This window comes from Phyllobates terribilis, unplaced genomic scaffold (assembly GCF_046119375.1).
Source record: "Phyllobates terribilis strain yellow unplaced genomic scaffold, ASM4611937v1 Scaffold_3__8_contigs__length_932513732, whole genome shotgun sequence".
Lineage (NCBI taxonomy): Eukaryota > Metazoa > Chordata > Amphibia > Anura > Dendrobatidae > Phyllobates > Phyllobates terribilis.
In genome coordinates, this window is record NW_027362763.1 from 177,623,367 (window position 1) to 177,639,379 (window position 16,013).

The 16,013-nt window shown below is 44.6% G+C and overlaps 1 protein-coding gene across 3 annotated transcripts in view; it reads left to right on the plus strand.

Moving 5' to 3' along the window:
- Positions 1 to 231: 231 nt before the first annotated feature.
- Positions 232 to 16,013, plus strand: part of LOC141258970 (alpha-1,4-N-acetylglucosaminyltransferase-like) — an 86,275-nt gene continuing 70,493 nt past the window's right edge. Inside the window, exon 1 of one of the 3 annotated variants that reach the window (XM_073674303.1) lies at positions 232 to 387. The gene's annotated coding sequence lies outside the window, so the exon portion shown is untranslated. Of the gene's footprint in view, positions 388 to 1,118; positions 1,231 to 1,796; positions 1,892 to 16,013 lie in introns of those variants that run through there. The other 2 variants (XM_073674304.1, XM_073674305.1) reach the window with 2 other exon arrangements.

Below are 16,013 nucleotides of genomic sequence, written 5' to 3' on the forward strand. Positions count from 1 at the left end.
GAGGGCAGAGGCCATAGGGGAAGGTGTTGAAGCCCTGCTGAGCCGAGGCAGATGCAGAATACCATGAATTATATTATTCTGCATATAACCAGCCATTTCAATCTCTACCAAATAAAGATGTAGGTTATTTATCCAATGAGTTACAAGAGAAGAATGTGAAGAGATACTTATCGGTCAACTGATACAGGAAGAAGCATGTACAGCTAGGAGAGGTAGGTATGGGTGCAGTCACAGTGAGAAGTCCTCATGTAGCAGATCACTTATCAGAGATTAGTAAATGAGGAAGAACAACAGTATACTGGGAGGAGGGAGGTCTAAGAGCACATTGCTTGCTGATATCTGTCATATACTGGCTATTAAAGGTCAGAGCCCTGGAAGCTGTGACAGGTAAAGCATGTTGGATTTTTTTACCTTTCTTTTAACATTACCTTTCAGCTGATTTATAACCCATGTCTAATCTGTGCTTTTAGCAGATAGAAATATAGAATTTGCAGTATTTACTGTATGCAACTAAGGACTATTGACATCACGGACATTTATGGCTAAGCATGTGCAGCTACGCACATAACTCCCATAGGTATAAATGGAAGGAGTCACATTTATGCTGCCACAACTCCATTAATGCTCTACTTAGATGACCAGTACCCACTGTACCAACAAGGACATGCGTTTCTATATTCCACATGTTGGAACTACATACCAGTGGCTATGTCATAAATGTCTGTGATGTGAATATTCCTTTAAGGAGCCAGAAATATTGAACCTTAAAGAGTTTCTCACTTTTAGAAAAGTAGACTCCAAATGATTCTAGTAATGTACAACAAAGAAGCAAGAGATTTTCCAGCTCCAAAGTATGGTTCCCCATTGATTTCTATAGGGTTCAGGTTCAGGTTCGAGTACAGTTCTAGTACCTGAAGTCAATTGTGGACTAAAGTTCAATCAAACCCAATGAGCCCGATCTTCCACTGGTCCGCTCAGCCCTAGCTATCACACAACTCTCTACTAATCTATATGAAGTATTGAGAGTAGCAATAAAAATTAACTTTACTAAAAAGAGCAACCATGCTCATGTAAACAATCATGCCATATAAGAGTAAAAATACCACAGCAAAGTTAAAAAGTGCCCATAACAAAAACAGTGCTGTAAAAAAAAACGGAAGGATCTCACCCATAACCTTGGTAATCATTGTAGCTCAAAGAGGAAGGCGCTGGAGGAAGGTGAATCAAAAGGTAAACTTAATATCTAATATCCCCTGTAATGCCCCAAGTAAAGACTCCGAAACCAAGTGTGGACCTAATGTATATGTCCCCAATAGTCCCTACGCATTTCAGCTTTAGTGCCAAAGCCTCATCAGGGGAACTGAAGTACTGGGGGGGTGGGTTTGCAAAAAGAAAAAATTTGCCCAGCACTCTTTGCTGCACTGTCTAAGCATCAGTCAGCGGCAGGGTTGCCAAGCATCCAGAAATTCCAAGACAGTCCGCACTTTTTTGTCCTGTCCGTAAAAAATAAATTTAAGGCGTCCGTAAATTTTTTAAGCTGAACAAACTTATAAAGATTATTTTGACTGTAATTATCATTTTACAAGTCACAGCTAATGTAGCTGATGTCTTCATATCAGAATTATAAGTGATCGCTGTCTCCAGTCCATAATTATAACAATTTATTATGGTTTTCCAATGTTTCCGTAAAAAATATTGACTGTGATTTTTTGAAAAGCTGTCCAGAAAAAGGGGTTGACAACCCTGGTTAGTGGGATAATGTCTTGTCATGTTGCTGTCTGGGTTTCCCTATAAAACCTGCAGCTGTTAAATGTTGCAAGTCATTATACCTTGTACAGTGGTGGTCAGTAGCTGGGACATCAGAATCATTTTCCATCTCCAGAGTTACTAGGCAAGTCTCTCCCTCCTGTAAAGTGTAAGCTATTATAGCAAGTGGAGTCCTCTCTCTCTACTGTAGAGTGTAAGCTCTTATTGCCAGCGGGGTCCTCTCTCTCTCTCCTGTAGAGTGTAAGCTCTTATGGTCAGTGGGCTCCTCTCTCTCCTGTAGAGTGTAAGCTCTTATGATCAGCGGAGTCCTCTCTCTCCTGTAGAGTGTAAGCTCTTATGATCAGCGGAGTCCTCTCTCTCCTGTAGAGTGTAAGCTCTTATGATCAGCGGAGTCCTCTCTCTCCTGTAGAGTGTAAGCTCTTATGATCAGCAGAGTCCTCTCTCTCCTGTAGAGTGTAAGCTCTTATGATCAGCAGGGTCCTCTCTCTCCTATAGAGTGTAAGCTCTTATGGTCAGTGGGCTCCTTTCTCTCCTGTAGAGTGTAAGCTCTTATGATCAGCAGGGTCCTCTCTCTCCTGTAGAGTGTAAGCTCTTATGGTCAGTGGGCTCCTTTCTCTCCTGTAGAGTGTAAGCTCTTATGATCAGTGGGCTCCTCTCTCTCCTGTAGAGTGTAAGCTCTTATGATCAGCAGGGTCCTCTCTCTCCTGTAGAGTGTAAGCTCTTATGATCAGCAGGGTCCTCTCTCTCCTGTAGAGTGTAAGCTCTTATGATCAGCGGAGTCCTCTCTCTGTCTCTCTCCTCTCCCCCACATGTATTTTCTGAGAAATCAGCTAGGTTTCACTCTTCTTAAAGTGGAAAACCCTTTTAACTGTTTAATGACCAGGGAATTTGTGCTGTTTTTTCCTCACACTTCTGCCAAGAGCCATAATTTTTAATATTTCTGTCGACATAGACATATAAGAACTTGCTTTTTGTGAGATAAGTTGTTGATTTGAATGAGACTATGCTTTTTACCATACAATGTATTGAAAAACAGAAGAATATTTCCAAGTGTGACTAAAAAGGTGAAAAAAAAAAATACAATTCTGGCATTGTTTTTTGAGTTTAGTTTTTACGGCATTCATTATGATAATGATCTGGAACATGTTTTTCAGTGTGATTATTGCGATAGCAAAGAAATCTACGCGCATTAACTTTTTAAAGAGGTGGTCCACTACATTGTATAACGCCCCCATTGATATACATGTTTTAACTATGTATTTTTGTAAATACCTTCTTCTGCCATATGTGCCTGTGAGCTGCACTATCGCTGCTCGCTCAGTCCGCATCACATGACCCCCGGCTGCAGCCGCTGCTGACATCCGCTGATGTCTTGTCAACTTCCGGATTTGCTGGATTCCCCCAGGTGTGACCCAGATGCACGGATCCCCCTTGACTGATTGGCGTTTCATCGCATGTCTCAGCCCAGTATCCAGCGCTCACTTTCCCTCTCTCCTCTGCTTTCATTGGCTGCAAGTTCACGCTTTGACATTGCGTATTTTTGCTGCATCAAAAAATGCAGCGGCTTACAGTTCCAGCAAAGTGGACGGGAATTCTAGGTATTACCTGCCCACTGTGCTTTTATTTTACTCATGGTAAACTGACCTGCGGTGCGTGTTTCAAATCCACAGGGTGTCAATTTCTCTTGCGGGTACACTGAGTTTTCTGTGAGGATTTTCCTTATGGATGCAGAAAATCCACAAAAACTCACATGCATTTCTAGTGCGTTTCTGCAGCGGAAATGTATCAAAAATGCATATAAATCGCACATATGTATATCAATAAAATTGTCAAATTCAAATACTAGGAAGTATCAAAAAAAGCAATTTAAAGCATGACATACCAAAAAGAGACAAAAATTGCAGCTTTTAAAACACGATCAAAATATATGCCACAAAAACGCAAAGAAAGCAATGCAACTAACCTATTTTGAATAATAGGTGCAGAAATTCCACACAGTCAAAAACTCCCCAAATGCTCATCTTGGGAACGTAGTCTTAGGGACTTGTACTATATACTGCAGTACAACAGTATTGCAGTATATAGGGGAAATCATAGTCTCTTATTGAGCTTAGCCTTTAAGTCAGCCTTTAGCATTGCTAATTTTGAGAATTTGCATGTTATTGATTACATTTTATAAATATTCTGGGAGTGCAAAAATTATTGCAGTTCTGTACTTTTGGGGGTTGCTTTTTTTACTTTCATTTTTCCATGTTATTTAAACTATAAATTACATATTATATTATGTCTATGGGTAATGAGGGGCGAACCCGTGACTGTTCGGGTTTGGCTAATTGAGCCGATCGACAAACAGTTTTTTAAAAGTTCGGGTACCAGAACAGTACCCGAACCCGAACACGGACCCCATTCATTTGAATGGGAGAGCCAAATATCCCTGTGTGATCCTTGCGCAGGAAACACAGGTTCTGATCAGCAGTAAAAGTATTACCACTGTCAGAGCGCTGTGGCATCATGCTGACAGGTGCTTAGCTGGCACCTCCTGTCATAGGAAACTGAGAGCGCAGGCACCGCTGAATGGGAGCAGTAGTCTCCCATCCGCCGGCGCCTGTGCTCTGCTGAAAGTAAAAAAAAAAAAGTTACAATTAATAAAGAAATATTAAAATAAAAATAAAACAAATTATACTCACCAACACCTTGTCCTCGATGTTCGTTGCCCCTGCAAAAAAGAAAAAAATGAAAAAAACACCATATACTCACCTTACACCTAATCCCCAAAGCCCATGATCACTTGTAATAAAAGTAAAATAATAAATCAACCTCATCCTTACCTTTCCAACACAGTACAAATTACTAGGGTCCCACGAAGATCCTATGAACAGAGCGGGCACATTGTAAAATGTGACCGCTCTGTTCAGCAGCCCGCAATACACAGACACTCAGTGTATTGCCGGCAAATGAGGTCAGCGCATGCGCAGTGAGTATTTTCCCACGCTTGACAATGAGTTAAATGAGTATATGGTATTTTTTTTTTTTGCAGGGGACAATGTGTAGGTGAGTATAATGTGTATTTTTATTTTAAGATTTTTTTATTAATTTTAACATTTTTTTTTGACATTTGGCAGAGCACAGGCACCGGTGGATGGGAGACTACTGCTCCCATCCAGTGGTGCCTGCGCTCACTGTTTCCTATCACAGCAGGCACCGGCTGATGGTGGTAGTAGTACCATCAGCCAGCGCCTATGACCCATGGTAAGCTTTTTACAGCTGGTCACTGCCACAGCGCTCTGAACGCAGTAATGCAATTACCGCCGATCAGAGCCTGTTTCTATTGCGCTGTCACGCAAGCCCGAACAGTAACACGAACTTCTTGAGGAAGTCCGTGTTCGGGGTCCATGTCCGAACAGTAGGTGTTCGGTATGGACGTCGAACTTTACTGTTCGGGTTCACCCATCACTATCTACCGGCCATTAGAATTAAAACTACATTTAATTGACATAGTTTTTTTCTCTATTTTATTACTTTTGCAAAATAAAAACACTTCTTAAAAAATCATTTGTTTGCTTTACTATATTCTTAAAGCCATAACTTTTTCTAAGCTGTGCATGGGCTTGCTTTTTTGCAACACGAGTTGGCTCTTTTATCTATATCATTTTGGTGTACATGTGATTTTTTTTTATTCTATTCTTTGCAAGATGGAAACAAAAGAAAACAGCAATTCGTTTTTTTATTTTTAGAAAAAGCCGGTACCCCCGACGAAAACCGCGTCAGGGACGATCTGTCCTGTGTATACCTGTTACAGCACATTTAGGCTCTCTCAGCTCTGTCCTAATGTGCCGTTCGTGTCCCCATCATACCTACTGACATGAACGGCCGATTGCCGTAATGTCTCCTCGGAGCCCGTCTGTCTCCAGTCATAAAGACCGCGTGTATAACACCTGCACGCAATCTGTTTGTGAGATCGCATTGCTCCCTGTACGGTGCATTGTTGCGGACGGGTATCCCATTCATTCATCCGACCGCAGGGTGCCACACATTGCTCCAGGTGCGATCTCTATCAGCAGAGTGTCAGCTACTCATTATAATACTGACACCATCTACAGTAACACTATGGGCAGAGATTTCTGTCCTGGTAAGACAGATATATGTGACCGTACAAATGTAAGCCGAGTATCGAGGGGGTTCGCAAGATACGACGAAGTCACAGACAAGGAAGACGACCCAGACAGTTTATCCCCAGAAAATAAGTTTTTACTGAATCAAGAGGGAGCTATATTAAACTACACCCACAACGTATACAAATCCAAACACTCAACCTAGAGTTGAGACTATTATGCTGTACGGCAGGGCAGCCGACGATATGTACTGCAGAATATAAAAGCTATTAATACTCGAACCAGGTACAATTTCAGTGAATACGAGGCCTGGGCTGCCCGCAGTGCAACACAGCAGTTTACAATCTTATAACTTCTAAATATCCCGGTTTCCCAAACGCTTAGTGTGCACATTTACGTTTTAACAGCAGCTGCTCCAACAGGACTTTGGATCAGGGACTTTTATGATAGCAATGTTCATAGGTGCCTTTCACCAATTTCCATTATTTTCCATTGAAAAACAAACTTAGTAGAGAGTAGTAAGGAAACAGTGGTCACATGACGCCATGGCAGCCTATACATATCATACATTAGCATATATAAATGGATGAGCTGATATCTGCAGGAAACAAGGTTTATATTCATGTGAACACTGGTATCTATACTTTGTACCACTTTGGTGGGTCAGCTTATATCTCCATCCCTGAAGCGCTGGACTGCTGTCCCACCATCCTACACAAATACAGGGGTGATTTTTACCAGAAGAGTGTCAATTCCTTATTATAAAACTGACATAAATAATATTGACCCTATGGGCTAACAGATGTTGTATAGCAATCCACAGGGGATTTTGACCTGTATAAAATAATTGTAGCTGGTGCTGTTATTACACCCCGTTCCCCCGTGGTGTTGGTGTACATCCCAGCTCCAACTCCTACTTAATCTTTAGGATAGGTATAATTTGAGATTGCCAGTTCGGATACATTACCCAATCATTTAATTGTAGGGACACTGGTTGTGGAACCACACAATTTTAGTGCTGTCCAGTATACTCCAGGATTTACAAGATCACAGCTATTCAATTTAATACTAGCAGTGACCCTACAGACATCCCCACAGGATGTATGGTCCAATCTATATTTTATAGAGATTTTTTATAATCAATAAAAGTAAATTTTTATTCACATTCCTTTTTTTCCCCTTTTTCCCCTTCCTTTTCTATTGACTATTTAACTGGTGGTGTCCACCTTTGTGAATATTGTCCTGGTTATCTGACTTTATTTCTTTTGCAAAATAAAAACACTTCTTAAAAAATCATTTGTTTGCTTTACTATGTTCTTAAAGCCATTTCTTTTTCTAAGCTGTGCGTGGGCTTGGTATTTTGCAACACAAGTTGGCTTTTTTATCTATATCATTTTGGTGTACATATGATTTTTTTTTATTCTATTCTTTGTGAGATGGAAACAAAAGAAAACAGCAATTTGTTTTTTTCTTTTTTTTTCTTTGTACAGTTTAGAATTTGAGGTATTGTAAATGTGGTGATATGAATTGTGTCCCTTTATTACCTTTTAATATGGTAAAACGATTTATAAAAGGAAAATTGATTTTATTATTAAATTATATATTTTTTAAACATTTTTAACATTTCTATTTTTATGTTTCTATATTCTGATATCCATATTCATAGTGATGAGCGAGCACTAAAATGCTCGGGTACTCATTTTTCAAGTCGAGCAAATTGGAATGCTCGAGTGCTCGGACCGAGTAACGAGCCCAATGTAAGTCTATGGGAAACGCGAACATTTTTCCGGCGGTTCCTCCCGGCGGTCTGCAGAGAACCTAAAAGTTGGCCAAATCTATGGGCAACAGTGCTCAAATTACATGGGATCAGCATGTGGAAGACCCCTGAAAGCATTTCTGATGCCCAGGTCACTGCTGTCCACAACGTTGTCAGAGGTATTAGGCCACTTTTACGGACTCACATCCTTTCCAGGGTAATGACTTGTATATAAGGCAAAACAAATAAAAAAATGCTCCTCCACACCTTGGGCTATGTTCACATGTAGCGTTTTTGACAGAAGAGGTCGGAGGGCCTCCTGCAAAAAATGCTCCCATTATTAGGAAGTTGGTCTTCCATACTGTTTGCCTATGCAATGAAGAAATGGCTGCCAAAAATTTGGAGGAACTCCAATGTCCCTTGCAAGAGACGTAGATATGTTGATATGATCCATGACGCGCCCAGGGGGATACGGGGGTTACTCGGTACTCAGGCCTTGACCTTCTGTGGGATGTCACAGCAGTTGGCTCCCAGGCCCGTCCTCTGGGATGGGGTCGCTCTTTAAAAGGGGTTTTTGTTAACAGTTTGTCTCATGACGCCACCTGTGGTTCCCGGTAATGAGTACCGGCGCTGCTAAAGACCTCCGAGGTGATGGGATGGCAGCTGGGATGTTTCTGCTCCCCACAGGTGGAGCGGGCCCCCAGGCAGTGTCGATGTTGTAGGTGGAATGCTGGGCATTGTAGTGCAGGACTGATGATGGCGCAGCAGCAATAATGGACAGAGACAGTGGAGTGCAGTCATCCGAGTTTACTCACAGTTCTTTTTTTAGGTTCCTCGGGTACACTGTCCAGGTGTCAGACTCCCACGTCGCACTGCGTTTGCCAGGCAGGGGTTCAGCAGTCCCCCAGGCCATTCAAGGGTACTTGGCGGGACCCCCTTTCTTTATGTTCCTTTCCTCAGCCGATTTCCCGCACTGGGTCTTCTCCCTCCTGCCCTGCGCCTAGCAAACTAAGTCCCAAGATGGTGTCCTCGGATCCTTCAGGGCAACCTAGAGTTCCCTGGTCCTAAATGGCTACCTTTCTTGGCCACTTGGATGCGAGTGTGACGACTGCACCATAAAGGTCAGAAGTCTCCAGTTTTCTAGTCGAGACCTGAAGTAACACAACTAGTCCAGGGACCGGTTCCCTTCTTGCGGCTTGATCCCTCTGACTCTTGACAGATTCGGGCGTACGGGTGCCGTCCTGCACTCACAGTACCCCCTGGGATCCCTTCAGTTACTGGAGCCTTTCTCCTCTGCTCCCCTCCTGGGCCTCTCTCACTAGGCCTCACTGATGGAGCAGAGCTCCTGATGAGACTTTGCTCCCCTCCTCTCCTCTTTCTGCACTTGCTTACCGAACTGCATAACTAACTAAGATGGCTTCCCTTTTTATGCACCTGCTATTCATGTGCTCCCCTGTTCTACGTCCTCCACCCACACCCACTACTGGTTCCCCCTCACTCTGGTTCCCCCCACTCCAGCCAGGGACAGGGCTCAGCAGAACACAGTGCATCTTGTCCTTCCAGCCAGCCTGGAGTAGTGTAGTGTTGAATGCGGGTGTTGGAGTCCCGGGCAGTACCCTTTCCTTACCTGAGAGTGAGGCACCACTAGATGTAGTACCTCTATTGCGACTGAACCCTCAGGGGCGCCACATACATATGGTGGTGATATTTTGGTGGAGGGTGAGGATGCGGAGAAGGAGGACAAGAGCAAATAGACAAAATCAGGAAGCGTATACCCATGTCTGGGAGTGAAGACAGGTGCATGGGAATAGAGTAAGACTTCCTAAAAAAAAGACACTGTATTTAAGTTTATGTTACGCTGCTATCATTCGATGGTGTTGAGAAGTCTGGCCCAGTCCAGCCCTTGTTAATTTTTATAAGAGTCAGTCTGTCAGCATTTTCCGTTGACAGGCGGATGCACCTATCGGTTATATTTGTGTCTCTCTCTCCTGTACTCCTTGGTTGTTCAACAAACTGTGACCTCTGCCACGAGCGTTTTCAGATGGGAATTTTTTTACTAATTCCGGAAGGAATGATTCCTTCTCGTACTGCACCATTTTATTAGGCCTGTCCTGTGCAGGAATAAGAGACAGAAAGTTCTCCTTGTAGCATGGGTCTAGAAGTGTCACCAACCAATAATGAATGTCACCCAAAATTTGGGCAATGCGAGGATCACGGGAAAGGCAGCGTAACATAAACTCAGCCATGTGTGCCAGACTGCAAAGAGGCAAGACTTTTGTGTCCTCACCAAGAGGACAACTGACCATGCTCTTCTCCGCATCCTCCTCCTCTTCCTCCTCCTCCCTGTCCTCAGGCCATTCACGCTGAACAGATGGTATGACAATTGTGCAGGTAGTACCGTCTATAGTTAAGGAAACTAGCTCCTGTTCTTCCTCCTTTTCCTCATTGTCACCCAATTGGGATGAGATGAGGCTGGGCTGTGTGTAATCAACCTATATGGTTCCCTGCTCCATCTCATCGTGCTCCGCCTGCAATGCATCCTCTTTGATTGTGAGCAGAGAGCGTTTCAGAAGACAGAGAAGCAGGATGGTGACGCTAATTATGGTGTCATCACCGCTCACCATCTTGGTGGAGTCCTCAAAGTTATGGAGGATGGTACAGATGTCTGACATCCATGTCCACTCCTGAGGTCTTATGTGAGGAGTCTGACCTGAATACCGACGGCCGTGTTGATGCTGGTAGTCAAAAACTGCCCTCTTCTGCTCAAAAATCCTTCCCAACATCTGCAATGTAGAGTTCCAACGCGTGGGGACATCCCAGATCAGTCGATGAGCTGGAAGCTGCAAACGATGCTGAGGCACGGCAAGGGCGGCGGAAGCTGTAGCTAACTTTCTAAAATGGGCACACAGGCGGCGTACTTTGACAAGGAGATCCGACAGATCCCGGTAGGTTTTGAGAAACCGCTGAACCACGAGGTTAAGCACATGGGCCAGGCATGGTACATGTGTGAGCTGAGCCGCCACCTGGTTCTGGCCATTGTCACACACGACCATGCCTGACTGTAGGTTAAGCGGTGTCAGCCACAGATCTGCCTGCTGTGTTAGAGCTTTCCACAACTCCTCAGCGTTGTGCGGCTTTTCACCTAAGCATATTAGCTTCAGCACAGCCTGTTGCCGCTTGGCCGAGGGAGTGCTTTCAGCTTGTGACTGATGTGGTCATTTCAGAGATGGAGGCTGAAGAGGAGGAGGAGCAGGAGGTGCCGGAGCTGTAGAATGTGGGGCAACCCTGATTGACCCATGGGCCGCAATCCTTAGTGTTGGGTGGACGTGTTCAGTTGCAAGGTCCGACTGGCTCCCTGTTTCCACTATATTAACTCAGTGTACCGTCAGTGAGATGTACCGTCCCTGCCCACAAGCACTTGTCCATGTGTCCGTGGTTAGGTGGACTTTCCCAGTCACTGCATTGTTGAAGGCACGTCTAATGTGGGACACGTGCTCTTGTAATGCAGGGATGACACACAAGGAGAAATAGTGGCGGCTGGGGAACGAGTACCAAGGGACGGCTGCCGCCATCAGGCTGCAGAAAGCTTCCATCTCCACGAGCTTAAAGGCAACATTTTGAGCGCAAGCATTCGTAAAATGTGTGAATTTAGTAGTGTGGCCTGCGGGGCGTTGGCTCCGTATTTGCGCTTGCATTTCAAGGACTGGGTAGCGACAACTGAACGCTGCGCTGGGACAAGGACATGGACGTGCTTGCTGATGGTGCTAGTTGAGAGTGTGCAATGACAGGTGCAGGTCGGGAGGCCTCTTGGCATGCGCCATGGACAGGAGATTGGCGTGCACACACAACAGCGGTGCAAGCAGTGGTGTCACCCGCAGACACTGTTGCTGGACGCTGGGGTTCGGCCAACTTTGTCGGGTGCTTTGTTGCCTTGTGCCTGATCATGCTGGTGGTGGTCAGGCTGCTAGTTTTGCTACCCCTGCTGATGCTGCTATGGGAGGTGGTGCAAATGGCTTTTTTGATGTTATCTGCAGAGTCTTTAAAAAATAACCAGACTCGGGAAGACCTAACAGTGTACTGGCAACGTCCGTCGTGTTGTCATTATGAGGAATGGTTTCCAGCCTTGTGTCTACGGCCACCACGCTGGTTCTTCCTGCCGGTTGTGATGCTACGCCTACCTCCCCCTGTGTGCTGCTGGCCTCGCCCCCTGGGCTGTGGGGTACTGGGTAGCCGGGACGGTCGATGCTGGGGGATGTCACAGTGGCAGTGACCCGGTCCCTGACCCAGAGCAGTCAATTAAAGGGGAAAAAGTAAAAGGGGAATAAAGTTTTTATAGCGATAATGTTCATGATGCCACCTGTGGTATTCGGCTATTTGGAGCCGCCGCTGCGGTGCAGATCCTCTGGAGCTGATGGTGACACAGCAGAGTTGGTTCAGCTCTCCACAGGCTGAGCTTATCTCCAGGAAAGGAAATAGTGATGTTATGAGGTAGACGTTGCTGGTGCTGTGTAGTCCAGGGCTGGTGATGGTGCAGCAATAATTCTAGGACACAGTGGAGTGCAGTCTTCAAGGTTTTACTCACAGTTATCACGCTGCTCCTGCTCCTCCTCCTTATGTCCACCCACGTTGTCCTGCGTTCACCAAGGAAGGGGTTCAGCAATCTCTCAGGTATCACAGGAGTACTTAAACGGGACCCCGTTCTGTGTTCCTTCCTCAGTTGTCATCCTGTGCTGGCTCTCACTCTCCTGCCTTGCGCCTCACAATCAGTGTCCCAAGCCAGTAGCCTTGGATCTTGTCGGGTGACGTGCAGTCCCCTGGAATCTATGCAGCCACCTTTTCAGCGATGTAATTGTGGTAGTGGGCAGCTGCACCTTGAAAGTACAGTAGCCTCCGGTCGTCTAGCTGAGCCTGGTTGTTCTCCACTAGTTTAGGGGCCGGTCCCCTCTGCAGCCTGATCCGTCCACGTCCATGTAGATTCGGGCGCACGGGTGGCTTCCTGCACTCCCCGTGCCCCTGGGATCCCCTCTGTCTCTGGAGCCTTCCCTCTGCTCCCGTCCTCTCTCACTCTCTCTCCTGGGCCTCTCAGACTAGGCCCGACTCCTTTCTCCACTCCTCCTGAGCAGAGCTCCTTCTGAGCTCCTGCTCCAGCTCTCTCTCCTCTGACTGAACTCCTTCTAGATCATTCCCTTCCCTCTTGTACTCTTCCTGACGGTGCTCCCCTGAACTTCTTCCTCCACCCACACCCACTACATGGGTACCCCTCTCTTGGTCCGCCCCCTTTCAACAAGGGACAGGGCTCAGCATTGTACACATGCATCTTGCCCCGCTTGCTGGTCTGGAATGGTGTAGTGTTGGATGCAGGTGGGTGGGTCCCGGGCAGTATTCCCTCCTTACCTGAGAGAGGGATACCACACCTCTGGGTGAGATGCAGTATCTCTGTGGCGACTGAACCTGCAGGGGTGCCACACATGTCCCCCTGCCAGGTTGGGTCAGTTACTATATCATCAACCACCCTGTCATCCACTTTCGCACCCTGGTCCTCCTTCTGACTTTTTGGCAATTGTGTCTCATCATCATCATCATCCATCTCTTGCGACAGTAATTGCACTTTCCCTCCGTAGTCTTCATGTGACCGTGGCTGCTCCAATATTTGGGCATCGCTACACGCGTTCTCCTCTTGACTCGCTTGAAGCTGGCCGGGCGAGAGGCTCAAATCTACAAATGGAAAAGTGAACAGCTCTTCTGAGTGTCCAAGTGTGGGATCAGTTGTCTCCGGGCACTCGGCATGGGGGGAGGAAGGAGGATCAGGGTGAGAAATATGCGTCCAGACTCACGGCTACTGAGACTTGACAGTGTGGAGGACAGGGTGGTGGTGGTGGTGGCTAAGTGACTGAAAGCATTATATGCTATCCAACCAATAAACTTTTCACACTGCTCTGTGTTCAATACTGGTGTTCTGCGGTCCCCTATTAATTGGGACAGGAAGGTCGAGCGACAAGATGTGGGTGTTTGTTGTGGCACAATTTCAGCTTGCCCATGGCCACGTCCTCGGCCTCTGAATGCACCATCACGTCCACTTCCCCGTCCCTTGCCATGCACCTTGCCCATTTTTAATGGAGGACAATATTTTCCACATTCACGAGAAATGGCTGATTTTGGAACGCAGTTATACATGGTACGTCTGACAGAGAACCACAATTTTAAATAGCATGCCTGTAATTTGCTAATACTATCCTTCACAGACACCTAGTGTGAATATCTTGACCGACATAGTGCAACGGAATGAAAATGGAAGAAATGTCTGTTTTTTGAACAGTCTTATAGGTGATATGTCTGACAGAGGACAACAGTTTTAAATAGTAGACCTGTAATTTACTAATATTATTCTACACAGAGACCTAGTATAAATAACTTTACCGGCACACTGCAACGGAATGAAAATGGAAGAAATGTCTGTTTTTTGAACAGTCTTATAGGTGATATGTCTGACAGAGAACCACGGTTTTAAATAGTAAGCCTGTAATTTACTAATATTATTCCACACAGAGACCTAGTGTTAATAGCTTGACCGACACACTGCAACAGAATGGAAAAGGATGTCAATATTTTCCACGTTCAGTTCAAATTTCAGGATTTTTATCGCTGAAATATGGAACAGATCTGGCTGTATTCTGCAGTGAGAACAAGCAAATGGAGCAGAAAAATGATGTACTCTGGATCGCTTTTTAAGCAAATAACCAGGATTAAGATAAAAAAAAATTTGCTTTTCAATGTCTAGAAATATCTGTAATTATTACAGCAGCAGACAGGACGTTCAATGGACCCTCTTGTGCTGTATCATGCACTGCAGTCTGCCTGCCTGTCTAACTCCTGTTATCACCACTGTATATATGCCGCTGGATTAGTCCTCAGAAGGACTGTTAGTTCAGATGGATATTATAGATATATGTTGTGGAATACCTATCCTTACTATAAACAATAAAATCTCTCCCTGATGCAGCAGCAGCACCTCTCCCTACTCTGTCTGTTTCTGTGGTAGACTGTGACGAGCATGGCGGCGCCCGTTCTTATATACACTTGATGATGCTGTGCGGCCAGCCAATCACTGTAATGCCCACAACCAACATGGCTACGGCATTACAGTGTGTGGCAGGCAACCCCTGCATGTTCATTGGCTCTCTAAAGAGCGCCAAACATGCAGGGAGGGGACCCGAGTTCCCACCAGAGCAACCCGGAAATACTCGCCGAGCCCGTCGAGCACAGTGATGCTCTGGTGAGTACCGAGCAGTGGCGAGCGCGTTTGCTCATCACTACTTATTATGCCTTTTATGAATTTGGATAAACAAAAATCAGCAATTTTTAAAGCAATTACATATTTATTTCTTTTTTAAGCCCCACATTGTAATGTTTTAATTGCATGATCATTTTATAGCTTGGGCCATTATATACACGGCAATACCAGTTATCAGCATAATGGTGCACATGTGATTCGGTAAGAATAAATTAGTTTCAAATCAAATCTGCTGAAATCAAATTTCTGCAGTTTCGCATATTTCTTATATTTGAATATGTTGAATAACCCTAGGCATAATAAACATAACTTTTTTTAATTAATATAATTAATGCTAATTCATAAATCTGCCCCCTGTGTCAGTGATTGAGTCAGTGAGAAAAAGGACCACATACTAATACCATTCTAGTTAAATCCTAGTGTTTGTCCGTTTTTGACTGAATATTTACTAGGACAAGCTTCAGAAACTTTCATCGTTTTAGTTGTTTTTTTTTCATATGAGAAAAACAGATGACACAATGATGATAAAAATTGACACACTGATCAAAAATTGATGAAGTCGAATCCAGTACGCTGATGATGGAAATGGTACAATTTTTATGAGTATAAAAATTAACTGACCTGCAAATTTGACCCAAAATGCAGTAATTCCCAATGCCATAGTCAGTGATCGCTGCCAGCAGGGATTTCTATGCTCAGGATTTGGAGCATTGTATCATAAAAACTGAACTCTTGCCATAAACGCATATTAGAAAATTAGTCATCAGACTATCTTGAATCATAAAATAAAATAAAGTGGTGGCCATTCACATTAACATTCAGTAAGATTGATTTGTTGAGGCGCCATAATGACGGAGCTGGCTGCAGAAAACAAAGTGAAACAGTCTGGAGGAGTGTAGGTGTATGGAAGAAGTGTTAAGGGTCAAAGATGATTCACTTCATTCACAGCCAAAGTAAAACAGCATGACAACATCTTAACAAATCCATTTATTTTATTACCTTTATTTGCTCTCTGTTCCATTAACGATTGTGTAAGCTTGAACTAGTTTGACCTTGAATGTCGAATTTTAAAGGCTACATATATGTG